Genomic DNA, 27,938 nt, shown 5'->3' on the forward strand with positions numbered 1-27,938 from the left:
TTGTATTAAATTCGGATACAATTTCTGTGTTTCGTCGTCAATAAGAAGGTCCAAGGGATACAGTAAACCTTAAGTGAAGCATCGGAATCTAAAACTGGACTCACAGGAGAGGTTCAAATAATTGAAAGTTAGTGTCAGTCCTCTTGTACTTATGTCGGCATTGTGCCTTTTGTATTAGATTCGGATGCAATTTCTGTGTTTCATCGTCAATAAGAAGGTCCAAGGGATACAGTTAACCTGAAGTGAAGCATCGGAATCTAAAACTGGACTCACAGGAGAGTTTCAAATCATAGAAAGTTAGAGTGTCAGTCCTCTTGTACTTAAGTCGGCATTGTGCTTTTTGTATTAAATTCGGATGCAATTTCTGAGTTTCTTCGTCAACAAGAAGGTCCAAGGTATACAGGAAACCTGAAGTGAAGCATCGGAATCTAAAACTGGACTCATAGGAGAGGTTCAAATCATAGAAAGTTAGAGTGTCAGTCCTCTTGAACTAATATCGGCATTGTGCCTTTTGTATTAAATTCGGATGCAATTTCTGTGTTTCATCGTCAATAAGAAGGTCCAAGGGATACAGTAAACCTGAAGTGAAGCATCGGAATCTAAAACTGAACTCACAGGAGAGTTTCAAATCATAGAATGTTAGAGTGTCAGTCCTCTTGTACTTAAGACGGCATTGTGACTTTTGTATTACATTGGGATGCAATTTCTGTGTTTCGTCGTCAATAAGAGGGTCCAAGGGATACAGTAACCTGAAGTGAAGCATCGGAATCTAAAACTGTACTCACAGGAGAGTTTCAAATCATAGGGAGCTAGAGTGTCAGTCCTCTTGTACTTAAGTCGGCATTGTGCCTTTTCTATTAAATTCGGATGCAATTTCTGTGTATTATCGTCAACAAGAAGGTCGAAGGTATACAGTAAACCTGAAGTGAAGCATCAGAATCTAAAACGGGACTCACAGGAGAGTTTCAAATCATAGAGAGTTAAAGTGTCAGTCCTCTTGTACTTATGTCGGCATTGAGCGTTTTGACTTTAATTCCGATGCAATTTCTGTGTTTCATCGACAATAAGAAGGTCGAAGGGATACAGTATACCTGATGTGAAGCATTGGAATCTAAAACTGGACTCACAGGAGAGGTTCAAATCATAGAAATTTAGAGTGTCAGTCCTCTTGTACTTATCCCGGCATTGCGCCTTTTAAATTTAATTCCTATGCAATTTCTGTGTTCCATCGTCATTAAGAAGTTCCACGGTATACAGTAAACCTGAAGTTAAGCATCGAAATGTAAAACTGGACTCACAGGAGAGGTTTAAATCATTGAAAGTTAGATAGTCAGTCCTCTTGTACTTAAGTCGGCATTGTGCCCTTTGTATTAAATTCTGATGCAATTTCTGTGTTTCAGCGTCAATAAGAAGGTCCAAGGGATACAGTAAACCTGAAGTGAAGCATCGGAATCTGAAACTGGACTCACAGGAGAGGTTCAAATCATAGAAAGTTAGAGTGACAGTCCTCTTGTACTTAAGTCGGCATTGTGCTTTTTGAATTTAATTCCGATGCAATTTCTGTGTTTCATCGTCAATAAGAAGGTCCAAGAGATACAGTAAACCTGAAGTGAAGCATCGGAATCTAAAACTGGACACACAGGAGAGTTTCAAATCTAGAAAGTTAGAGTGTCAGTCCTCTTGTACTTAAGTCGGCATTATGCCTTTTGAATTTAATTCCAATGCAATTTCTGTGTTTCATCGTCAATAAGAAGTACTGAGGTACACAGTAAACCTGAAGTGCAGCATCGGAAACTGAAACTGGACTCACAGGAGAGGTTCAAATCATAGAAAGTTAGAGTGTCAGTCCTCTTGTACTTAAATCGGCATTGTTCCTTTTCTATTAAATTCGGCTGCATTTTCTGTGTTTCATCGTCTATAAGGAGTTCAATGGTACACAGTAAACCTGAAGTGCAGCATCGGAAACTGAAACTGGACTCACAGGAGGGATTCAAATCATAGAAAGTTAGAGTGTCAGTCCTCTTGTACTTAAGTCGGCATTGTGCCTTTTGTATTAAAGTCGGATGCAATTTCTGAGTGACTTCGTCAATAAGAAGGTCCAAGGTATTCAGGAAACCTGAAGTGAAGCATCGGAATCTAAAACTGGACTCATAAGAGAGGTTCAAATCATAGAAAGTTAGAGTGTCCGTCCTCTTGTACATAAGTCGGCGTTGTGCCCTTTGTATTAAATTCGGAAGCAATTTATGTTTTTCATCGTCAATAAGAAGGTACAAGGGATACAGTAAACCTGAAGTGAAGCATCGGAATCTAAAACTGGACTCACAGGAGAGGTTCAAATCATAGAAAATGAGTGTGTCAGTCCTCTTGTACTTAATCAGCATTGTGCCTTTTGTATTATATTCGGATGCAATTTCTGTGTTTCGTCGTCAATAAGAAGGTCCAAGAGATACAGTCTACCTTAAGTGAAGCATCGGAATCTAAAACTGGACTCACAGGAGAGGTTCAAATCATTGAAAGTTAGTGTCAGTCCTCTTGTACTTAAGTCGGCATTGTGCGTTTTGAATTTAATTCCTATGCAATTCCTGTGTTTCATCGTCAATAAGAAGTTCCAAGGCATACAGTCTACCTGAAGTGATGCATCGGAATCTAAAACTGGACTCACAGGACAGGTTCAAATCATAGAAAGTTAGAGTGTCAGTTCTCTTGATCTAAAATCGGCATTGTGCCTTTTGTATTAAATTCGGATGCAATTTCTGTGTTTCATCGTCAATAAGAAGGTCCAAGGGATACGGTAAACATGAAGTGAAGCATCGGAATCTAAAACTGGACTCACAGGAGGGTTTCAAATCGTAGAAAGTTAGAGTGTCAGTCCTCCTCTACTTAAGACGGCATTGTGTCTTTTGAATTCAATTCCGATACAATTTCTGTGTTTCATCGTCAATAAGAAGTTACAAGGTATACAGTAAACCTGAAGTGAAGCATCAGAATCTAAAACTGGACTCACAGGACAGGTTCAAATCATAGAAAGTGAGCGTGTCAGTCCTCTTGTACTTAAGTCGGCATTGTGCCTTTTCTGTTAAATTGGGATGCAATATTTGTGCTTTCGTCTATAAGAAGGTCCAAGGGATACAGTAAACCTGAAGTGAAGCATCGGAATCTATAACTGGACTCACAGGAGAGGTTCAAATCATAGAAAGTTAGAGTGTCAGTCCTCTTGTACGTAAGTCGGCATTGTGCCTTTTGAATTTAATTCCTATGCAATTCCTGTGTTTCATCGTCAATAACAAGTTCCAAGTCATACAGTCTACCTTAAGTGAAGCATCGGAATCTAAAACTGGACTCACAGGACAGGTACAAATCATAGAAAGTTAGAGTGTCAGTCCTCTTGAACTAAAATCGGCATTGTGCCATTTGTATTAAATTCGGATGCAATTTCTGTGTTTCATCGTCAATAAGAAGGTCCAAGGGATACAGTAAACCTGAAGTGAAGCATCGGAATCTGAAACTGGACTCACAGGAGAGGTTCAAATCATAGAAAGTTAGAGTGTCAGTCCTCTTGTACTTAAGTCTGCATTGTGCCTTTTGAATTTAATTCCGATGCAATTTCTGTGTTTCATCGTCAATAAGAAGGTCCAAGGAATACAGTAAACCTGAAGTGAAGCATCGGAATCTAAAACTGGACTCACAGGAGAGTTTCAAATCTAGAAAGTTAGAGTGTCAGTCCTCTTGTACTTAAGTCGGCATTATGCCTTTTGAATTTAATTCCAATGCAATTTCTGTGTTTCATCGTCAATAAGAAGTACTGAGGTACACAGTAAACCTGAAGTGCAGCATCGGAAACTGAAACTGGACTCACTTGAGAGGTTCAAATCATAGAAGGTTAGAGTGTCAGTCCTCTTGTACTTAAATCGGCATTTTGCCTTTTCTATTAAATTCGGCTGCATTTTCTGTGTTTCATCGTCTATAAGGAGTTCCATGGTACACAGTAAACCTGAAGTGAAGCATGGGAATCTAAAACTGGACTCCCAGGAGAGGTTCAAATCATTGAAAGTTAGAGTGTCAGTCCGCTTTTGCTTATGTCGGCATTGTGCCTTTTGTATTAGATTCGGATGCAATTTCTGTGTTTCATCGTCAATAAGAAGGTCCAAGGGATACAGTTAACCTGAAGTGAAGCATCGGAATCTAAAACTGGACTCACAGGAGAGTTTCAAATCATAGAAAGTTAGAGTGTCAGTCCACTTGTACTTAAGTCGGCATTGTGCCTTTTGTATTAAATTCGGATGCAATTTCTGAGTTTCTTCGTCAATGAGAAGGTCCAAGATATACAGGAAACCTGAAGTGAAGCATCGGAATCTAAAACTGGACTCATAGGAGAGGTTCAAATCATAGAAAGTTAGAGTGTCCGTCCTCTTGTACATAAGTCGGCGTTGTGCCCTTTGTATTAAATTCGGAAGCAATTTATGTTTTTCATCGTCAATAAGAAGGTACAAGGGATACAGAAAACCTGAAGTGAAGCATCGGAATCTAAAACTGGACTCACAGGAGAGGTTCAAATCATAGAAAGTGAGTGTGTCAGTCCTCTTGTACTTAAGTCAGCATTGTGCCTTTTGTATTAAATTCGGATGCAATTTCTGTGTTTCGTCGTCAATAAGAAGGTCCAAGGGATACAGTAAACCTTAAGTGAAGCATCGGAATCTAAAACTGGACTCACAGGAGAGGTTCAAATAATTGAAAGTTAGTGTCAGTCCTCTTGTACTTATGTCGGCATTGTGCCTTTTGTATTAGATTCGGATGCAATTTTTGTGTTTCATCGTCAATAAGAAGGTCCAAGGGATACAGTTAACCTGAAGTGAAGCATCGGAATCTAAAACTGGACTCACAGGAGAGTTTCAAATCATAGAAAGTTAGAGTGTCAGTCCTCTTGTACTGAAGTCGGCATTGTGCTTTTTGTATTAAATTCGGATGCAATTTCTGAGTTTCTTCGTCAATAAGAAGGTCCAAGGTATACAGGAAACCTGAAGTGAAGCATCGGAATCTAAAACTGGACTCATAGGAGAGGTTCAAATCATAGAAAGTTAGAGTGTCAGTCCTCTTGAACTAATATCGGCATTGTGCCTTTTGTATTAAATTCGGATGCAATTTCTGTGTTTCATCGTCAATAAGAAGGTCCAAGAGATACAGTAAACCTGAAGTGAAGCATCGGAATCTAAAACTGAACTCACAGGAGAGTTTCAAATCATAGAATGTTAGAGTGTCAGTCCTCTTGTACTTAAGACGGCATTGTGACTTTTGTATTACATTGGGATGCAATTTCTGTGTTTCGTCGTCAATAAGAGGGTCCAAGGGATACAGTAACCTGAAGTGAAGCATCGGAATCTAAAACTGGACTCACAGGAGAGTTTCAAATCATAGGGAGCTAGAGTGTCAGTCCTCTTGTACTTAAGTCGGCATTGTGCCTTTTCTATTAAATTCGGATGCAATTTCTGTGTATTATCGTCAACAAGAAGGTCGAAGGTATACAGTAAACCTGAAGTGAAGCATCGGAATCTAAAACGGGACTCACAGGAGAGTTTCAAATCATAGAGAGTTAAAGTGTCAGTCCTCTTGTACTTATGTCGGCATTGAGCGTTTTGACTTTAATTCCGATGCAATTTCTGTGTTTCATCGACAATAAGAAGGTCGAAGGGATACAGTATACCTGATGTGAAGCATTGGAATCTAAAACTGGACTCACAGGAGAGGTTCAAATCATAGAAATTTAGAGTGTCAGTCCTCTTGTACTTATCCCGGCATTGCGACTTTTAAATTTAATTCCGATGCAATTTCTGTGTTCCATCGTCATTAAGAAGTTCCACGGTATACAGTAAACCTGAAGTTAAGCATCGAAATGTAAAACTGGACTCACAGGAGAGGTTTAAATCATTGAAAGTTAGATAGTCAGTCCTCTTGTACTTGAGTCGGCATTGTGCCCTTTGTATTAAATTCTGATGCAATTTCTGTGTTTCAGCGTCAATAAGAAGGTCCAAGGGATACGGTAAACATGAAGTGAAGCATCGGAATCTAAAACTGGACTCACAGGAGAGTTTCAAATCGTAGAAAGTTAGAGTGTCAGTCCTCCTCTACTTAAGACGGCATTGTGTCTTTTGAATTCAATTCCGATGCAATTTCTGTGTTTCTTCGCAATAAGAAGTTACAAGGTATACAGTAAACCTGAAGTGAAGCATCGGAATCTAAAACTGGACTTACAGGACAGGTTCAAATCATAGAAAGTTAGAGTGTCAGTCCTCTTGTACTTAAGTCGGCATTGTGCCTTTTGTATTAAATTCGGATGCAATTTTTGTGTTTTCGTCTATAAGAAGGTACAAGGGATACAGTAAACCTGAAGTGAAGCATCGGAATCTAAAACTGGACTCACAGAAGAGGTTCAAATCATAGAAAGTTAGAGTGTCAGTCCTCTTGTACGTAAGTCTGCATTGTGCCTTTTGAATTTAATTCCTATGCAATTCCTGTGTTTCATCGTCAATAAGAAGTTCCAAGTCATACAGTCTACCTTAAGTGAAGCATCGGAATCTCAAACAGGACTCACAGGACAGGTTCAAATCACAGAAAGTTAGAGTGTCAGTCCTCTTGAACTATAATCGAGATTGTGCCTTTTGTATTAAATTCGGATGCAATTTCTGTGTTTCATCGTCAATAAGAAGGTCCAAGGGATACAAAAGACCTGAAGTGAAGCATCGGAATCAAAAACTGGACTCCCAGGAGAGGTTCAAATCATAGAAATTTAGATTGACTGTCCTCTTGTACTTAAGTAAGCATTGTGCCTTTTGAATTTAATTCCGATGCAATTTCTGTGTTTCATCGTCAATAAGAAGGTCCAAGGGATACAGTTAACCTGAAGTGAAGCATCAGAATCTAAAACTGGACTCACAGGAGAGTTTCAAATCATAGAAAGTTAGAGTGTCTGTCCTCTTGTACTTAAGTCGGCATTGTGCCTTTTGTATTAAATTCGGATGCAATTTCTGAGTTTCTTCGTCAATAAGAAGGTCCAAGCTATACAGGAAACCTGAAGTGAAGCATCGGAATCTAAAACTGGACTCATAGGAGAGGTTCAAATCATAGAAAGTTAGAGTGTCCGTCCTCTTGTACTTAAGTCGGCGTTGTGCCCTTTGTATTTAATTCGGAAGCAATTTATGTTTTTCATCGTCATTAAGAAGGTACAAGGGATACAGTAAACCTGAAGTGAAGCATCGGAATCTAAAACTGGACTCACAGGAGAGGTTCAAATCATAGAAAGTGAGTGTGTCAGTCCTCTTGTACTGAAGTCAGCATTGTGCCTTTTGTATTAAATTCGGATGCAATTTCTGTGTTTCGTCGTCAATAAGAAGGTCCAAGGGATACAGTAAACCTTAAGTGAAGCATCGGAATCTAAAACTGGACTCACAGGAGAGGTTCAAATCATTGAAAGTTAGTGTCAGTCCTCTTGTACTTATGTCGGCATTGTGCCTTTTGTATTAGATTCGGATGCAATTTCTGTGTTTCATCGTCAATAAGAAGGTCCAAGGGATACAGTTAACCTGAAGTGAAGCATCGGAATCTAAAACTGGACTCACAGGAGAGTTTCAAATCATAGAAAGTTAGTGTGTCAGTCCTCTTGTACTTAAGTCGGCATTGTGCCTTTTGTATTAAATTCGGATGCAATTTCTGAGTTTCTTCGTCAATAAGAAGGTCCAAGGTATACAGGAAACCTGAAGTGAAGCATCGGAATCTAAAACTGGACTCATAGGAGAGGTTCAAATCATAGAAAGTTAGAGTGTCAGTCCTCTTGAACTAATATCGGCATTGTGCCTTTTGTATTAAATTCGGATGCAATTTCTGTGTTTCATCGTCAATAAGAAGGTCCAAGGGATACAGTAAACCTGAAGTGAAGCATCGGAATCTAAAACTGAACTCACAGGAGAGTTTCAAATCATAGAATGTTAGAGTGTCAGTCCTCTTGTACTTAAGACGGCATTGTGACTTTTGTATTACATTGGGATGCAATTTCTGTGTTTCGTCGTCAATAAGAGGGTCCAAGGGATACAGTAACCTGAAGTGAAGCATCGGAATCTAAAACTGGACTCACAGGAGAGTTTCAAATCATAGGGAGCTAGAGTGTCAGTCCTCTTGTACTTAAGTCGGCATTGTGCCTTTTCTATTAAATTCGGATGCAATTTCTGTGTATTATCGTCAATAAGAAGGTCGAAGGTATACAGTAAACCTGAAGTGAAGCATCGGAATCTAAAACGGGACTCACAGGAGAGTTTCAAATCATAGAGAGTTAAAGTGTCAGTCCTCTTGTACTTATGTCGGCATTGAGCGTTTTGACTTTAATTCCGATGCAATTTCTGTGTTTCATCGACAATAAGAAGGTCGAAGGGATACAGTATACCTGATGTGAAGCATTGGAATCTAAAACTGGACTCACAGGAGAGGTTCAAATCATAGAAATTTAGAGTGTCAGTCCTCTTGTACTTATCCCGGCATTGCGCCTTTTAAATTTAATTCCGATGCAATTTCTGTGTTCCATCGTCATTAAGAAGTTCCACGGTATACAGTAAACCTGAAGTTAAGCATCGAAATGTAAAACTGGACTCACAGGAGAAGTTTAAATCATTGAAAGTTAGATAGTCAGTCCTCTTGTACTTAAGTCGGCATTGTGCCCTTTGTATTAAATTCTGATGCAATTTCTGTGTTTCAACGTCAATAAGAAGGTCCAAGGGATACGGTAAACATGAAGTGAAGCATCGGAATCTAAAACTGGACTCACAGGAGAGTTTCAAATCGTAGAAAGTTAGAGTGTCAGTCCTCCTCTACTTAAGACGGCATTGTGTCTTTTGAATTCAATTCCGATGCAATTTCTGTGTTTCATCGCAATAAGAAGTTACAAGGTATACAGTAAACCTGAAGTGAAGCATCGGAATCTAAAACTGGACTTACAGGACAGGTTCAAATCATAGAAAGTTAGAGTGTCAGTCCTCTTGTACTTAAGTCGGCATTGTGCCTTTTAAATTAAATTCGGATGCAATTTTTGTGTTTTCGTCTATAAGAAGGTCCAAGGGATACAGTAAACCTTAAGTGAAGCATCAGAATCTAAAACTGGACTCACAGAAGAGGTTCAAATCATAGAAAGTTAGAGTGTCAGTCCTCTTGTACGTAAGTCTGCATTGTGCCTTTTGAATTTAATTCCTATGCAATTCCTGTGTTTCATCGTCAATAAGAAGTTCCAAGTCATACAGTCTACCTTAAGTGAAGCATCGGAATCTAAAACAGGACTCACAGGACAGGTTCAAATCACAGAAAGTTAGAGTGTCAGTCCTCTTGAACTATAATCGCGATTGTGCCTTTTGTATTTAATTCGGAAGCAATTTATGTTTTTCATCGTCATTAACAAGGTACAAGGGATACAGTAAACCTGAAGTGAAGCATCGGAATCTAAAACTGGACTCACAGGAGAGGTTCAAATCATAGAAAGTGAGTGTGTCAGTCCTCTTGTACTTAAGTCAGCATTGTGCCTTTTGTATTAAGTTCGGATGCAATTTCTGTTTTTCGTCGTCAATAAGAATGTCCAAGGGATACAGTAAACCTAAAGTGAAGCATCGGAATCTAAACCTGGACTCACAGGAGAGGTTCAAATCATAGAAAGTGAGTGTGTCAGTCCTCTTGTACTTATGTCAGCATTGTGCCTTTTGTATTAAATTCGGATGCAATTTCTGTGTTTCGTCGTCAATAAGAAGGTCCAAGGGATACAAAAGACCTGAAGTGAAGCATCGGAATCAAAAACTGGACTCCCAGGAGAGGTTCAAATCATAGATATTTAGATTGACTGTCCTCTTGTACTTAAGTAAGCATTGTGCCTTTTGAATTTAATTCCGATGCAATTTCTGTGTTTCATCGTCAATAAGAAGGTCCAAGGGATACAGTTAACCTGAAGTGAAGCATCAGAATCTAAAACTGGACTCACAGGAGAGTTTCAAATCATAGAAAGTTAGAGTGTCTGTCCTCTTGTACTTAAGTCGGCATTGTGCCTTTTGTATTAAATTCGGATGCAATTTCTGAGTTTCTTCGTCAATAAGAAGGTCCAAGCTATACAGGAAACCTGAAGTGAAGCATCGGAATCTAAAACTGGACTCATAGGAGAGGTTCAAATCATAGAAAGTTAGAGTGTCCGTCCTCTTGTACTTAAGTCGGCGTTGTGCCCTTTGTATTTAATTCGGAAGCAATTTATGTTTTTCATCGTCATTAAGAAGGTTCAAGGGATACAGTAAACCTGAAGTGAAGCATCGGAATCTAAAACTGGACTCACAGGAGAGGTTCAAATCATAGAAAGTGAGTGTGTCAGTCCTCTTGTACTTAAGTCAGCATTGTGCCTTTTGTATTAAATTCGGATGGAATTTCTGTGTTTCGTCGTCAATAAGAAGGTCCAAGGGATACAGTAAACCTTAAGTGAAGCATCGGAATCTAAAACTGGACTCACAGGAGAGGTTCAAATCATTGAAAGTTAGTGTCAGTCCTCTTGTACTTATGTCGGCATTGTGCCTTTTGTATTAGATTCGGATGCAATTTCTGTGTTTCATCGTCAATAAGAAGGTCCAAGGGATACAGTTAACCTGAAGTGAAGCATCGGAATCTAAAACTGGACTCACAGGAGAGTTTCAAATCATAGAAAGTTAGTGTGTCAGTCCTCTTGTACTTAAGTCGGCATTGTGCCTTTTGTATTAATTTCGGATGCAATTTCTGAGTTTCTTCGTCAATAAGAAGGTCCGAGGTATACAGGAAACCTGAAGTGAAGCATCGGAATCTAAAACTGGACTCATAGGAGAGGTTCAAATCATAGAAAGTTAGAGTGTCAGTCCTCTTGAACTAATATCGGCATTGTGCCTTTTGTATTAAATTCGGATGCAATTTCTGTGTTTCATCGTCAATAAGAAGGTCCAAGGGATACAGTAAACCTGAAGTGAAGCATCGGAATCTAAAACTGAACTCACAGGAGAGTTTCCAATCATAGAATGTTAGAGTGTCAGTCCTCTTGTACTTAAGACGGCATTGTGACTTTTGTATTACATTGGGATGCAATTTCTGTGTTTCGTCGTCAATAAGAGGGTCCAAGGGATACAGTAACCTGAAGTGAAGCATCGGAATCTAAAACTGGACTCACAGGAGAGTTTCAAATCATAGGGAGCTAGAGTGTCAGTCCTCTTGTACTTAAGTCGGCATTGTGCCTTTTCTATTAAATTCGGATGCAATTTCTGTGTATTATCGTCAATAAGAAGGTCGAAGGTATACAGTAAACCTGAAGTGAAGCATCGGAATCTAAAACGGGACTCACAGGAGAGTTTCAAATCATAGAGAGTTAAAGTGTCAGTCCTCTTGTACTTATGTCGGCATTGAGCGTTTTGACTTTAATTCCGATGCAATTTCTGTGTTTCATCGACAATATGAAGGTCGAAGGGATACAGTATACCTGATGTGAAGCATTGGAATCTAAAACTGGACTCACAGGAGAGGTTCAAATCATAGAAATTTAGAGTGTCAGTCCTCTTGTACTTATCCCGGCATTGCGCCTTTTAAATTTAATTCCGATGCAATTTCTGTGTTCCATCGTCATTAAGAAGTTCCACGGTATACAGTAAACCTGAAGTTAAGCATCGAAATGTAAAACTGGACTCACAGGAGAAGTTTAAATCATTGAAAGTTAGATAGTCAGTCCTCTTGTACTTAAGTCGGCATTGTGCCCTTTGTATTAAATTCTGATGCAATTTCTGTGTTTCAACGTCAATAAGAAGGTCCAAGGGATACGGTAAACATGAAGTGAAGCATCGGAATCTAAAACTGGACTCACAGGAGAGTTTCAAATCGTAGAAAGTTAGAGTGTCAGTCCTCCTCTACTTAAGACGGCATTGTGTCTTTTGAATTCAATTCCGATGCAATTTCTGTGTTTCATCGCAATAAGAAGTTACAAGGTAGACAGTAAACCTGAAGTGAAGCATCGGAATCTAAAACTGGACTTACAGGACAGGTTCAAATCATAGAAAGTTAGAGTGTCAGTCCTCTTGTACTTAAGTCGGCATTGTGCCTTTTAAATTAAATTCGGATGCAATTTTTGTGTTTTCGTCTATAAGAAGGTCCAAGGGATACAGTAAACCTTAAGTGAAGCATCAGAATCTAAAACTGGACTCACAGAAGAGGTTCAAATCATAGAAAGTTAGAGTGTCAGTCCTCTTGTACGTAAGTCTGCATTGTGCCTTTTGAATTTAATTCCTATGCAATTCCTGTGTTTCATCGTCAATAAGAAGTTCCAAGTCATACAGTCTACCTTAAGTGAAGCATCGGAATCTAAAACAGGACTCACAGGACAGGTTCAAATCACAGAAAGTTAGAGTGTCTGTCCTCTTGAACTATAATCGCGATTGTGCCTTTTGTATTTAATTCGGAAGCAATTTATGTTTTTCATCGTCATTAACAAGGTACAAGGGATACAGTAAACCTGAAGTGAAGCATCGGAATCTAAAACTGGACTCACAGGAGAGGTTCAAATCATAGAAAGTGAGTGTGTCAGTCCTCTTGTACTTAAGTCAGCATTGTGCCTTTTGTATTAAGTTCGGATGCAATTTCTGTGTTTCGTCGTCAATAAGAAGGTCCAAGGGATACAGTAAACCTAAAGTGAAGCATCGGAATCTAAACCTGGACTGACAGGAGAGGTTCAAATCATAGAAAATTAGAGTGTCAGTCCTTTTGTACTTAAGACGACATTGTGCCTTTTGTATTTAATTCGGATGCAATTTCCGTGTTTCATCGACAATAAGAAGGCCCAAGGGATACAGTAAACCTGAAGTGAAGCATCGGAATCTAAAACGGGACTTACAGGAGAGTTTCAAATCATAGAAAGTTGAAGTGTCAGTCCTCTTGCACTTAAGTCGGCATTGTCCCTTTTGAATTTAATTCCGATGCTATTTCTGTTTTTCATCGTCAATAAGAAGGTCCAAGGTATACAGTAAACCTGAAGTGAAGCATCGGAATCTAAAACTGGACTCACAGGAGAGTTTAAAATCATAGAAAGTTAGAGTGTCAGCCCGCTTCTGCTTATGTCGGCATTGTGCCTTTTGTATTAGATTCGGATGCAATTTCTGTGTTTCATCGTCAATAAGAAGGTCTTAGGGATACAGTTAACCTGAAGTGAAGCATCGGAATCTAAAACTGGACTCACAGGAGAGTTTCAAATCATAGAAAGTTAGAGTGTCAGTCCTCTTGTACTTAAGTCGGCATTGTGCCATTTGTACTAAATTCGGATGCAATTTCTGAGTTTCACCGTCAATAAGAAGGTGCAAGGTATACAGTAAACCTGAAGTGAAACATCGGAATCTAAAACTCGACTCACAGGAGAGGTTCAAATCATAGAAAATGAGTGTGTCAGTCTTCTTGTACTTGAGTCGGCATTGTGCCTTTTGTATTAAATTCGGATGCAATTTCTGTGTTTCGTCGTCAATAAGAAGGTCCAAGGAATACAGTAAACCTTAAGTGAAGCATCGGAATCTAAAACTGGACTCACAGGAGAGGTTCAAATCATAGAAAGTTAGTGTCAGTCCTCTTGTACTTAAGTCGGCATTGTGCGTTTTGAATTTAATTCCTATGCAATTCCTGTGTTTCATCGTCAATAAGAAGTTCCAAGGCATACAGTCTACCTGAAGTGATGCATCGGAATCAATAACTAGGCTCACAGGACAGGTTGAAATGATAGAAAGTTAGAGTGTCAGTCATCTTGAACTAATATCGGCATTGTGCCTTTTGTATTAAATTCGGATGCAATTTCTGTGTTTCATTGTCAATAAGAAGGTCCAAGGGATACAGTAAACCTGAAGTGAAGCATCGGAATCTAAAACTGAACTCACAGGAGAGTTTCAAATCATAGAAAGTTAGAGTGTCAGTCCTCTTGTACTTAAGACGGCATTGTGCCTTTTGTATTACATTGGGATGCAATTTCTGTGTTTCATCGTCAATAAGAGGGTCCAAGGGATACAGTAAACCTGAAGTGAAGCATCGGAATCTAAAACTGGACTCACAGGAGAGTTTCAAATCTTAAAGAGTTAGAGTGTCAGTCCTCTTTTTCTTAAGTCGGCATTGTGCCTTTTGTATTAATTTCTGATGCAATTTCTGTGTATTATCGTCAATAAGAAGGTCGAAGGTATACAGTAAACCTGAAGTGAAGCATCGGAATCTAAAACGGGACTCACAGGAGAGTTTCAAATCATAGAGAGTTGAAGTGCCAGTCCTCTTGTACTTAAGTCGGCATTGTGCGTTTTGACTTTAATTCCGATGCAATATCTGTGTTTCATCGACAATAAGAAGGTCGATGGGATACAGTATACCTGATGTGAAGCATTGGAATCTAAAACTGGACACACAGGAGAGGTTCAAATCATAGAAATTTAGAGTGTCAGTCCTCTTGTACTTATCCTGGCATTGCGCCTCTTAAATTTAATTCCGATGCAATTTCTGTGTTCCATCGTCATTAAGAAGTTCCAAGGTATACAGTAAACCTGAAGTTAAGCATCGGAATGTAAAACTGGACTCACAGGAGAGGTTTAAATCATTGAAAGTTAGATAGTCAGTCCTCTTGTACTTAAGTCGTCATTGTGCCCTTTTGTATAAAATTCGGATGCAATTTCTGTGTTTCACCGTCAATAAGAAGGTCCTAGGGATACGGTAAACATGAAGTGAAGCATCGGAATCTAAAACTGGACTCACAGGAGACTCTCAAATCGTAGAAAGTTAGAGTGTCAGTCCTCCTCTACTTAAGACGGCATTGTGTCTTTTGAATTCAATTCCGATGCAATTTCTGTGTTCCATCGTCATTAAGAAGTTCCACGGTATACAGTAAACCTGAAGTTAAGCATCGAAATGTAAAACTGGACTCACAGGAGAAGTTTAAATCATTGAAAGTTAGATATTCAGTCCTCTTGTACTTAAGTCGGCATTGTGCCCTTTGTATTAAATTCTGATGCAATTTCTGTGTTTCAACGTCAATAAGAAGGTCCAAGGGATACGGTAAACATGAAGTGAAGCATCGGAATCTAAAACTGGACTCACAGGAGAGTTTCAAATCGTAGAAAGTTAGAGTGTCAGTCCTCCTCTACTTAAGACGGCATTGTGTCTTTTGAATTCAATTCCGGTGCAATTTCTGTGTTTCATCGCAATAAGAAGTTACAAGGTATACAGCAAACCTGAAGTGAAGCATCGGAATCTAAAACTGGACTTACAGGACAGGTTCAAATCATAGAAAGTTAGAGTGTCAGTCCTCTTGTACTTACGTCGGCATTGTGCCTTTTGTATTAAATTCGGATGCAATTTTTGTGTTTTCGTCTATAAGAAGGTCCAAGGGATACAGTACACCTTAAGTGAAGCATCAGAATCTAAAACTGGACTCACAGAAGAGGTTCAAATCATAGAAAGTTAGAGTGTCAGTCCTCTTGTACGTAAGTCTGCATTGTGCCTTTTGAATTTAATTCCTATGCAATTCCTGTGTTTCATCGTCAATAAGAAGTTCCAAGTCATACAGTCTACCTTAAGTGAAGCATCGGAATCTAAAACAGGACCCACAGGACAGGTTCAAATCACAGAAAGTTAGAGTGTCAGTCCTCTTGAACTATAATCGCGATTGTGCCTTTTGTATTTAATTCGGAAGCAATTTATGTTTTTCATCGTCATTAACAAGGTACAAGGGATACAGTAAACCTGAAGTGAAGCATCGGAATCTAAAACTGGACTCACAGGAGAGGTTCAAATCATAGAAAGTGAGTGTGTCAGTCCTCTTGTACTTAAGTCAGCATTGTGCCTTTTGTATTAAGTTCGGATGCAATTTCTGTGTTTCGTCGTCAATAAGAAGGTCCAAGGGATACAGTAAACCTAAAGTGAAGCATCGGAATCGAAACCTGGACTGACAGGAGAGGTTCAAATCATAGAAAATTAGAGTGTCAGTCCTTTTGTACTTAAGACGACATTGTGCCTTTTGTATTTAATTCGGATGCAATTTCCGTGTTTCATCGACAATAAGAAGGCCCAAGGGATACAGTAAACCTGAAGTGAAGCATCGGAATCTAAAACGGGACTTACAGGAGAGTTTCAAATCATAGAAAGTTGAAGTGTCAGTCCTCTTGCACTTAAGTCGGCATTGTCCCTTTTGAATTTAATTCCGATGCTATTTCTGTTTTTCATCGTCAATAAGAAGGTCCAAGGTATACAGTAAACCTGAAGTGAAGCATCGGAATCTAAAACTGGACTCACAGGAGAGTTTAAAATCATAGAAAGTTAGAGTGTCAGCCCGCTTCTGCTTATGTCGGCATTGTGCCTTTTGTATTAGATTCGGATGCAATTTCTGTGTTTCATCGTCAATAAGAAGGTCTTAGGGATACAGTTAACCTGAAGTGAAGCATCGGAATCTAAAACTGGACTCACAGGAGAGTTTCAAATCATAGAAAGTTAGAGTGTCAGTCCTCTTGTACTTAAGTCGGCATTGTGCCATTTGTACTAAATTCGGATGCAATTTCTGAGTTTCACCGTCAATAAGAAGGTGCAAGGTATACAGTAAACCTGAAGTGAAACATCGGAATCTAAAACTCGACTCACAGGAGAGGTTCAAATCATAGAAAATGAGTGTGTCAGTCTTCTTGTACTTGAGTCGGCATTGTGCCTTTTGTATTAAATTCGGATGCAATTTCTGTGTTTCGTCGTCAATAAGAAGGTCCAAGGAATACAGTAAACCTTAAGTGAAGCATCGGAATCTAAAACTGGACTCACAGGAGAGGTTCAAATCATAGAAAGTTAGTGTCAGTCCTCTTGTACTTAAGTCGGCATTGTGCGTTTTGAATTTAATTCCTATGCAATTCCTGTGTTTCATCGTCAATAAGAAGTTCCAAGGCATACAGTCTACCTGAAGTGATGCATCGGAATCAATAACTAGGCTCACAGGACAGGTTGAAATGATAGAAAGTTAGAGTGTCAGTCATCTTGAACTAATATCGGCATTGTGCCTTTTGTATTAAATTCGGATGCAATTTCTGTGTTTCATTGTCAATAAGAAGGTCCAAGGGATACAGTAAACCTGAAGTGAAGCATCGGAATCTAAAACTGAACTCACAGGAGAGTTTCAAATCATAGAAAGTTAGAGTGTCAGTCCTCTTGTACTTAAGACGGCATTGTGCCTTTTGTATTACATTGGGATGCAATTTCTGTGTTTCATCGTCAATAAGAGGGTCCAAGGGATACAGTAAACCTGAAGTGAAGCATCGGAATCTAAAACTGGACTCACAGGAGAGTTTCAAATCTTAAAGAGTTAGAGTGTCAGTCCTCTTTTTCTTAAGTCGGCATTGTGCCTTTTGTATTAATTTCTGATGCAATTTCTGTGTATTATCGTCAATAAGAAGGTCGAAGGTATACAGTAAACCTGAAGTGAAGCATCGGAATCTAAAACGGGACTCACAGGAGAGTTTCAAATCATAGAGAGTTGAAGTGCCAGTCCTCTTGTACTTAAGTCGGCATTGTGCGTTTTGACTTTAATTCCGATGCAATATCTGTGTTTCATCGACAATAAGAAGGTCGATGGGATACAGTATACCTGATGTGAAGCATTGGAATCTAAAACTGGACACACAGGAGAGGTTCAAATCATAGAAATTTAGAGTGTCAGTCCTCTTGTACTTATCCTGGCATTGCGCCTCTTAAATTTAATTCCGATGCAATTTCTGTGTTCCATCGTCATTAAGAAGTTCCAAGGTATACAGTAAACCTGAAGTTAAGCATCGGAATGTAAAACTGGACTCACAGGAGAGGTTTAAATCATTGAAAGTTAGATAGTCAGTCCTCTTGTACTTAAGTCGTCATTGTGCCCTTTTGTATAAAATTCGGTTGCAATTTCTGTGTTTCACCGTCAATAAGAAGGTCCTAGGGATACGGTAAACATGAAGTGAAGCATCGGAATCTAAAACTGGACTCACAGGAGACTCTCAAATCGTAGAAAGTTAGAGTGTCAGTCCTCCTCTACTTAAGACGGCATTGTGTCTTTTGAATTCAATTCCGATGCAATTTCTGTGTTCCATCGTCATTAAGAAGTTCCACGGTATACAGTAAACCTGAAGTTAAGCATCGAAATGTAAAACTGGACTCACAGGAGAAGTTTAAATCATTGAAAGTTAGATAGTCAGTCCTCTTGTACTTAAGTCGGCATTGTGCCCTTTGTATTAAATTCTGATGCAATTTCTGTGTTTCAACGTCAATAAGAAGGTCCAAGGGATACGGTAAACATGAAGTGAAGCATCGGAATCTAAAACTGGACTCACAGGAGAGTTTCAAATCGTAGAAAGTTAGAGTGTCAGTCCTCCTCTACTTAAGACGGCATTGTGTCTTTTGAATTCAATTCCGATGCAATTTCTGTGTTTCATCGCAATAAGAAGTTACAAGGTATACAGTAAACCTGAAGTGAAGCATCGGAATCTAAAACTGGACTTACAGGACAGGTTCAAATCATAGAAAGTTAGAGTGTCAGTCCTCTTGTACTTACGTCGGCATTGTGCCTTTTGTATTAAATTCGGATGCAATTTTTGTGTTTTCGTCTATAAGAAGGTCCAAGGGATACAGTACACCTTAAGTGAAGCATCAGAATCTAAAACTGGACTCACAGAAGAGGTTCAAATCATAGAAAGTTAGAGTGTCAGTCCTCTTGTACGTAAGTCTGCATTGTGCCTTTTGAATTTAATTCCTATGCAATTCCTGTGTTTCATCGTCAATAAGAAGTTCCAAGTCATACAGTCTACCTTAAGTGAAGCATCGGAATCTAAAACAGGACCCACAGGACAGGTTCAAATCACAGAAAGTTAGAGTGTCAGTCCTCTTGAACTATAATCGCGATTGTGCCTTTTGTATTTAATTCGGAAGCAATTTATGTTTTTCATCGTCATTAACAAGGTACAAGGGATACAGTAAACCTGAAGTGAAGCATCGGAATCTAAAACTGGACTCACAGGAGAGGTTCAAATCATAGAAAGTGAGTGTGTCAGTCCTCTTGTACTTAAGTCAGCATTGTGCCTTTTGTATTAAGTTCGGATGCAATTTCTGTGTTTCGTCGTCAATAAGAAGGTCCAAGGGATACAGTAAACCTAAAGTGAAGCATCGGAATCTAAACCTGGACTCACAGGAGAGGTTCAAATCATAGAAAGTTAGAGTGTCAGTCCTTTTGTACTTAAGACGACATTGTGCCTTTTGTATTTAATTCGGATGCAATTTCCGTGTTTCATCGACAATAAGAAGGCCCAAGGGATACAGTAAACCTGAAGTGAAGCATCGGAATCTAAAACGGGACTTACAGGAGAGTTTCAAATCATAGAAAGTTAAAGTGTCAGTCCTCTTGCACTTAAGTCGGCATTGTCCCTTTTGAATTTAATTCCGATGCTATTTCTGTTTTTCATCGTCAATAAGAAGGTCCAAGGTATACAGTAAACCTGAAGTGATGCATCGGAATCTAAAACTGGACTCACAGGAGAGTTTAAAATCATAGAAAGTTAGAGTGTCAGTCCGCTTCTGCTTATGTCGGCATTGTGCCTTTTGTATTAGATTCGGATGCAATTTCTGTGTTTCATCGTCAATAAGAAGGTCTTAGGGATACAGTTAACCTGAAGTGAAGCATCGGAATCTAAAACTGGACTCACAGGAGAGTTTCAAATCATAGAAAGTTAGAGTGTCAGTTCTCTTGTACTTAAGTCGGCATTGTGCCATTTGTATTAAATTCGGATGCAATTTCTGAGTTTCACCGTCAATAAGAAGGTGCAAGGTATACAGTAAACCTGAAGTGAAACATCGGAATCTAAAACTCGACTCACAGGAGAGGTTCAAATCATAGAAAATGAGTGTGTCAGTCTTCTTGTACTTGAGTCGGCATTGTGCCTTTTGTATTAAATTCGGATGCAATTTCTGTGTTTCGTCGTCAATAAGAAGGTCCAAGGAATACAGTAAACCTTAAGTGAAGCATCGGAATCTAAAACTGGACTCACAGGAGAGGTTCAAATCATAGAAAGTTAGTGTCAGTCCTCTTGTACTTAAGTCGGCATTGTTTGTTTTGAATTTAATTCCTATGCAATTCCTGTGTTTCATCGTCAATAAGAAGTTCCAAGGCATACAGTCTACCTGAAGTGATGCATCGGAATCTATAACTAGGCTCACAGGACAGGTTGAAATGATAGAAAGTTAGAGTGTCAGTCATCTTGAACTAATATCGGCATTGTGCCTTTTGTATTAAATTCGGATGCAATTTCTGTGTTTCATTGTCAATAAGAAGGTCCAATTGATACAGTAAACCTGAAGTGAAGCATCGGAATCTAAAACTGAACTCACAGGAGAGTTTCAAATCATAGAAAGTTAGAGTGTCAGTCCTCTTGTACTTAAGACGGCATTGTGCCTTTTGTATTACATTGGGATGCATATTCTGTGTTTCATCGTCAATAAGAGGGTCCAAGGGATACAGTAAACCTGAAGTGAAGCATCGGAATCTAAAACTGGACTCACAGGAGAGTTTCAAATCTTAGAGAGTTAGAGTGTCAGTCCTCTTTTTCTTAAGTCGGCATTGTGCCTTTTGTATTAATTTCTGATGCAATTTCTGTGTATTATCGTCAATAAGAAGGTCGAAGGTATACAGTAAACCTGAAGTGAAGCATCGGAATCTAAAACGGGACTCACAGGAGAGTTTCAAATCATAGAGAGTTGAAGTGCCAGTCCTCTTGTACTTAAGTCGGCATTGTGCGTTTTGACTTTAATTCCGATGCAATATCTGTGTTTCATCGACAATAAGAAGGTCGATGGGATACAGTATACCTGATGTGAAGCATTGGAATCTAAAACTGGACACACAGGAGAGGTTCAAATCATAGAAATTTAGAGTGTCAGTCCTCTTGTACTTATCCTGGCATTGCGCCTCTTAAATTTAATTCCGATGCAATTTCTGTGTTCCATCGTCATTAAGAAGTTCCAAGGTATACAGTAAACCTGAAGTTAAGCATCGGAATGTAAAACTGGACTCACAGGAGAGGTTTAAATCATTGAAAGTTAGATAGTCAGTCCTCTTGTACTTAAGTCGTCATTGTGCCTTTTGTATTAAATTCGGATGCAATTTCTGTGTTTCACCGTCAATAAGAAGGTCCTAGGGATACGGTAAACATGAAGTGAAGCATCGGAATCTAAAACTGGACTCACAGGAGAGTCTCAAATCGTAGAAAGTTAGAGTGTCAGTCTTCCTCTACTTAAGACGGCATTGTGTCTTTTGAATTCAATTCCGATGCAATTTCTGTGTTTCATCGTCAATAAGAAGTTACAAGGTATACAGTAAACCTGAAGTGAAGCATCGGAATCTAAAACTGGACTCACAGGACAGGTTTAAATCATAGAAAGTGAGCGTGTCAGTCCTCTTGTACTTAAGTCGGCATTGTGCATTTTGTATTAAATTCGGATGCAATTTTTGTGTTTTCGTCTATAAGAAGGTCCAAGGGATACAGTAAACCTGAAGTGAAGCATCGGAATCTAAAACTGGACTCACAGGAGAGGTTCAAATCATAGAAAGTTAGAGTGTCAGTCCTCTTGTACGTAAGTCGCCATTGTGCCTTTTGAATTTAATTCCTATGCAGTTCCTGTGTTTCATCGTCAATAACAAGTTCCAACTCATACAGTCTACCTTAAGTGAAGCATCGGAATCTAAAACTGGACTCACAGAACAGGTTCAAATCGTAGAAAGTTAGAGTGTCAGTCCTCCTCTACTTAAGACGGCATTGTGTCTTTTGAATTCAATTCCGATGCAATTTCTGTGTTTCATCGTCAATAAGAAGTTACAAGGTATACTGTAAACCTGAAGTGAAGCATCGGAATCTAAAACTGGACTCACAGGACAGGTTTAAATCATAGAAAGTGAGCGTGTCAGTCCTCTTGTACTTAAGTCGGCATTGTGACTTTTGTATTAAATTCGGATGCAATTTTTGTGTATTCGTCTATAAGAAGGTCCAAGGGATACAGTAAACCTGAAGTGAAGCATCGGAATCTAAAACTGGACTCCCAGGAGAGGTTCAAATCATAGAAAGTTAGATTGTCTGTCCTCTTGTACTTAAGTCGGCATTGTGCCTTTTGAATTTATTTCCGATGCAATTTCTGTGTTTCATCGTCAATAAGAAGTTCCAAGGTATACAGTAAACCTGAAGTGAAGCATCGGAATCTAGAACTGGACTCACAGGAGAGGTTCAAATCATAGAATTTTAGAGTGTCAGTCCACTTGTACTTAAGTCGGCATTGTGCCTCTTGTATTAAATTCGGATGCAATTTTTGTGTTTCATCGTCAATAAGAAGGTCCAAGGGATACAATAAACCTGAAATGAAGCATCGGAATCTGAAACTGGACTCAAAGGAGAGGTTCAAATCATAGAAACTTAGAGTGTCAGTCCTCTTGTACTTAAGTCGGCATTGTGCCTTTTGAATTTAATTCCGATGCAAATTCTGTGTTTCATCGTCAATAAGAAGGTCCAAGGGATACAGTAAACCTGAAGTGAAGCATCGGAATCTAAAACTGGACTCACAGGAGAGTTTCAAATCTAGAAAGTTAGAGTGTCAGTCCTCGTGTACTTAAGTCGGCATTGTGCTTTTTGAATTTAATTCCAATGCAATTTCTGTGTATCATCGTCAATAAGAAGTTCCAAGGTACAGAGTAAACCTGAAGTGCAGCATCGGAAACTGAAACTGGACTCACAGGAGAGGTTCAAATCACAGAAAGTTAGAGTGTCAGTCCTCTTGTACTTAAATCAGCATTGTGCCTTTTGTATTAAATTCGGATGCATTTTCTGTGTTTCAACGTCAATAAGGAGTTCCATGGTACACAGTAAACCTGAAGTGAAGCATGGGAATCTAAAACTGGACTCACAGGAGAGGTTCAAATCATTGAAAGTTAGAGTGTCAGCCCGCTTGTGCTTATGTCGGCATTGTGCCTTTTGTATTAGATTCGGATGCAATTTCTGTGGTTCATCGTCAATAAGACGGTCCAAGGGATACAGTTAACCTGAAGTGAAGCATCGGAATCTAAAACTGGACTCACAGGTGAGTTTCAAATCATAGAGAGTTGAAGTGCCAGTCCTCTTGTACTTAAGTCGGCATTGTGCGTTTTGACTTTAATTCCGATGCAATTTCTGTGTTTCATCGACAATAAGAAGGTCGATGGGATACAGTATACCTGATGTGAAGCATTGGAATCTAAAACTGGACACACAGGTGAGGTTCAAATCATAGAAATTTAGAGTGTCAGTCCTCTTGTACTTATCATGACATTGCGCCTCTTAAATTTAATTCCGATGCAATTTCTGTGTTCCATCGTCATTAAGAAGTTCCAAGGTATACAGTAAACCTGAAGTTAAGCATCGGAATGTAAAACTGGACTCACAGGAGAGGTTTAAATAATTGAAAGTTAGATAGTCAGTCCTCTTGTACTTAAGTCGGCATTGTGCCCTTTTTATTATTAAATTCGGATGCAATTTCTGTGTTTCATCGTCAATAAGAAGGTCCTAGGGATACGGTAAACATGTAGTGAAGCATCGGAATCTAAAACTGGACTCACAGGAGAGTCTCAAATCGTAGAAAGTTAGAGTGTCAGTGTTCCTCTACTTAAGACGGCATTGTGTCTTTTGAATTCAATTCCGATGCAATTTCTGTGTTTCATCGTCAATAAGAAGTTACAAGGTATACAGTAAACCTGAAGTGAAGCATCGGAATCTAAAACTGGACTCACAGGACAGGTTTAAATCATAGAAAGTGAGCGTGTCAGTCCTCTTGTACTTAAGTCGGCATTGTGCCTTTTGTATTAAATTCGGATGCAATTTTTGTGTTTTCGTCTATAAGAAGGTCCAAGGGATACAGTAAACCTGAAGTGAAGCATCGGAATCTAAAACTGGACTCACAGGAGAGGTTCAAATCATAGAAAGTGTCAGTCCTCTTGTACGTAAGTCGCCATTGTGCCTTTTGAATTTAATTCCTATGCAGTTCCTGTGTTTCATCGTCAATAACAAGTTCCAACTCGTACAGTCTACCTTCTTAAGTGAAGCTTCGGAATCTAAAACTGGACTCACAGAACAGGTTCAAATCATAGAAAGTTAGAGTGTCAGTCCTCTTGAACTAAAATCGGCATTTTGCCTTTTGTATTAAATTTGGATGCAATTTCTGTGTTTCATCGTCAATAAGAAGGTCCAAGAGATACAGAAAACCTGAAGTGAAGCATCGGAATCTAAATCTGGACTCACAGGAGAGGTTCAAATCATAGAAAGTTAGATTGTCTGTCCTCTTGTACTTAAGTCGGCATTGTGCCTTATGAATTTAATTCCGATGCAATTTCTGTGTTTCACCGTCAATAAGAAGTTCCAAGGTATACAGTAAACATGAAGTGAAGCACGGAATCTAGAACTGGACTCACAGGAGAGGTTCAAATCATAGAAATTTAGAGTGTCAGTCCACTTGTACTTAAGTCGGCATTGTGCCTCTTGTATTAAATTCGTATGCAATTTTTGTGTTTCATCGTCAATAAGAAGGTCCAAGGGATACAGTAAACCTGAATTGAAGCATCGGAATCTGAAACTGGACTCAAAGGAGAGGTTCAAATCATAGAAACTTAGAGTGTCAGTCCTTTTGTACTTAAGTCGGCATTGTGCTTTTTGAATTTAATTCCGATGCAATTTCTATGTTTCATCGTCAATAAGAAGGTCCAAGGGATACAGTAAACCTGAAGTGAAGCATCGGAATCTAAAACTCGACTCACAGGAGAGTTTCAAATCTAGAAAGTTAGAGTGTCAGTCCTCTTGTACTTAAGTCGGCATTGTGCTTTTTGAATTTAATTCCAATGCAATTTCTGTGTTTCATCGTCAATAAGAAGTTCCAAGGTACAGAGTAAACCTGAAGTGCAGCATCGGAAACTGAAACTGGACTCACAGGAGAGGTTCAAATCATAGAAAGTTAGAGTGCCAGTCCTCTGTACTTAAATCGGCATTGTGCCTTTTGTATTAAATTCGGATGCATTTTCTGTGTTTCAACGTCAATAAGGAGTTCCATGGTACACAGTAAACCTGAAGTGAAGCATGGGAATCTAAAACTGGACTCACAGGAGAGGTTCAAATCATTGAAAGTTAGAGTGTCAGTCCGCTTGTGCTTATGTCGGCATTGAGCCTTTTGTATTAGATTCGGATGCAATTTCTGTGTTTCATCGTCAATAAGAAGGTCCAAGGGATACAGTTAACCTGAAGTGAAGCATCGGAATATAAAACTGGACTCACAGGAGAGTTTCAAATCATAGAAAGTTAGAGTGTCAGTCCTCTTGTACGTAAGTCGGCATTGTGAATTTTGTATTAAATTCGGATGCAATTTCTGAGATTCTTCGTCAATAAGAAGGTCCAAGGTATACAGGAAACCTGAAGTGAAGCATCGGAATCTAAAACTGGACTCATAGGAGAGGTTCAAATCATAGAAAGTTAGAGTGTCCGTCCTCTTGTACTTAAGTCGGCTTTGTGCCCTTTGTATTAAATACGGAAGCAATTTATGTTTTTTTATCGTCAATAAGAAGGTACAAGGGATACAGTAAACCTGAAGTGAAGCATCGGAATCTAAAACTGGACTCACAGGAGAGGTTCAAATCATAGAAAATGAGTGTGTCAGTCCTCTTGTACTTGAGTCGGCATTGTGCCTTTTGTATTAAATTCGGATGCAATTTCTGTGTTTCGTCGTCAATAAGAAGGTCCAAGGAATACAGTAAACGTTAAGTGAAGCATCGGAATCTAAAACTGGACTCACAGGAGAGGTTCAAATCATAGAAAGTTAGTGTCAGTCCTCTTGTACTTAAGTCGGCATTGTGCGTTTTGAATTTAATTCCTATGCAATTCCTGTGTTTCATCGTCAATAAAAAGGTACAAGGGATACAGTAAACCTGAAGTGAAGTATCGGAATCTAAAACTGGACTCACAGGAGAGGTTCAAATCATAGAAAACGAGTGTGTCAGTCCTCTTGTACTTGAGTCGGCATTGTGCCTTTTGTAGTCAATTCGGATGCAATTTCTGTGTTTCGTCGTCAATAAGAAGGTCCAAGGAATACAGTAAACCTGAAGTGAAGCATCGGAATCTAAAACTGAACTCACAGGAGATTTTCAAATCATAGAAAGTTAGAGTGTCAGTCCTCTTGTACTTAAGACGGCATTGTGACTTTTGTATTACATTGGGATGCAATTGCTGTGTTTCATCGTCAATAAGAGGGTCCAAGGGATACAGTAAACCTGAAGTGAAGCATCGGACTCTAAAACTGAACTCACAGGAGAGTTTCAAATCATAGGGAGTTAGAGTGTCAGTCCTCTTGTACTTAAGTCGGCATTGTGCCTTTTGTATTAAATTCGGAAGCAATTTCTGTGTATTATCGTCAATAAGAAGGTCGAAGGTATACAGTAAACCTGAAGTGAAGCATCGGAATCTAAAACGGGACTCACAGGAGAGTTTCAAATCATAGTGAGTTAAAGTGTAAGTCCTCTTGTACTTAAGTCGGCATTGTGCGTTTTGACTTTAATTCCGATGCAATTTCTGTGTTTCATCGACAATAAGAAGGTCGAAGGGATACAGTATACCTGATGTCAAGCATTGGAATCTAAAACTGGACTCACAGGAGAGGTTCAAATCATAGAAATTTAGAGTGTCAGTCCTTTGGTACTTATCCCGGCATTGCGCCTTTTAAATTTAATTCCGATGCAATTTCTGTGTTCCATCGTCATTAAGAAGTTCCAAGGTGTACAGTAAACCTGAAGTTAAGCATCGGAATGTAAAACTGGTCTCACAGGAGAGGTTTAAATCATTGAAAGTTAGATAGTCAGTCCTCTTGTACTTAAGTCGGCATTGTGCCCTTTGTATAAAATTCGGATGCAATTTCTGTGTTTCATCGTCAATAAAAAGTTACAAGGTATACAGTAAACCTGAAGTGAAGCATCGGAATCTAAAACTGGACTCACAGGACAGGTTCAAATCATAGACAGTGAGCGTGTCAGTCCTCTTGTACTTAAGTCGGCATTGTGCCTTTTGTATTAAATTCGGATGCAATTTTTGTGTTTTCGTCTATAAGAAGGTCCAAGGGATACAGTAAACCTGAAGTGAAGCATCGGAATCTAAAACTGGACTCACAGGAGAGGTTCAAATCATAGAAAGTTAGAGTGTCAGTCCTCTTGTACGTAAGTCGGCATTGTGCCTTTTGAATTTAATTCCTATGCAATTCCTGTGTTTCATCGTCAATAAGAAGTTCCAAGTCATTCAGTCTACTTTAAGTGAAGAATCGGAATCTAAAACTGGACTCACAGGACAGGTTCAAATCATAGAAAGTTAGAGTGTCAGTCCTCTTGAACTAAAATCGAGATTGTGCCTTTTGTATTAAATTCGGATGCAATTTCTGTGTTTCATCGTCAATAAGAAGGTCCAAGGGATACAAAAAAACTGAAGTGAAGCATCGGAATCTAAAACTGGACTCACAGGAGAGGTTCAAATCATAGAAAATTAGAGTGTCAGTCCTCTTGTACTTAAGACGGCATTGTGCCTTTTGTATTTAATTCGGATGCAATTTCTGTGTTTCATCGACAATAAGAAGGTCCAAGGGATACCGTAAACCTGAAGTGAAGCATCGGAATCTAAAACTGGACTTACAGGAGAGTTTCAATTCATAGAAAGTTAGAGTGTCAGTCCTCTTATACCTAAGTCGGCATTCTGCCTTTTGTATTTAATTCGGATGCAATTTCTGTGTATTATTGTCAATAAGAAGGTCGAAGGTATACAGTAAACCTGAAGTGAAGCATCGGAATCTAAAACGGGACTCACAGGAGAGTTTCA

Source organism: Schistocerca serialis, chromosome 4 (assembly GCF_023864345.2).
Source record: "Schistocerca serialis cubense isolate TAMUIC-IGC-003099 chromosome 4, iqSchSeri2.2, whole genome shotgun sequence".
NCBI lineage: Eukaryota > Metazoa > Arthropoda > Insecta > Orthoptera > Acrididae > Schistocerca > Schistocerca serialis.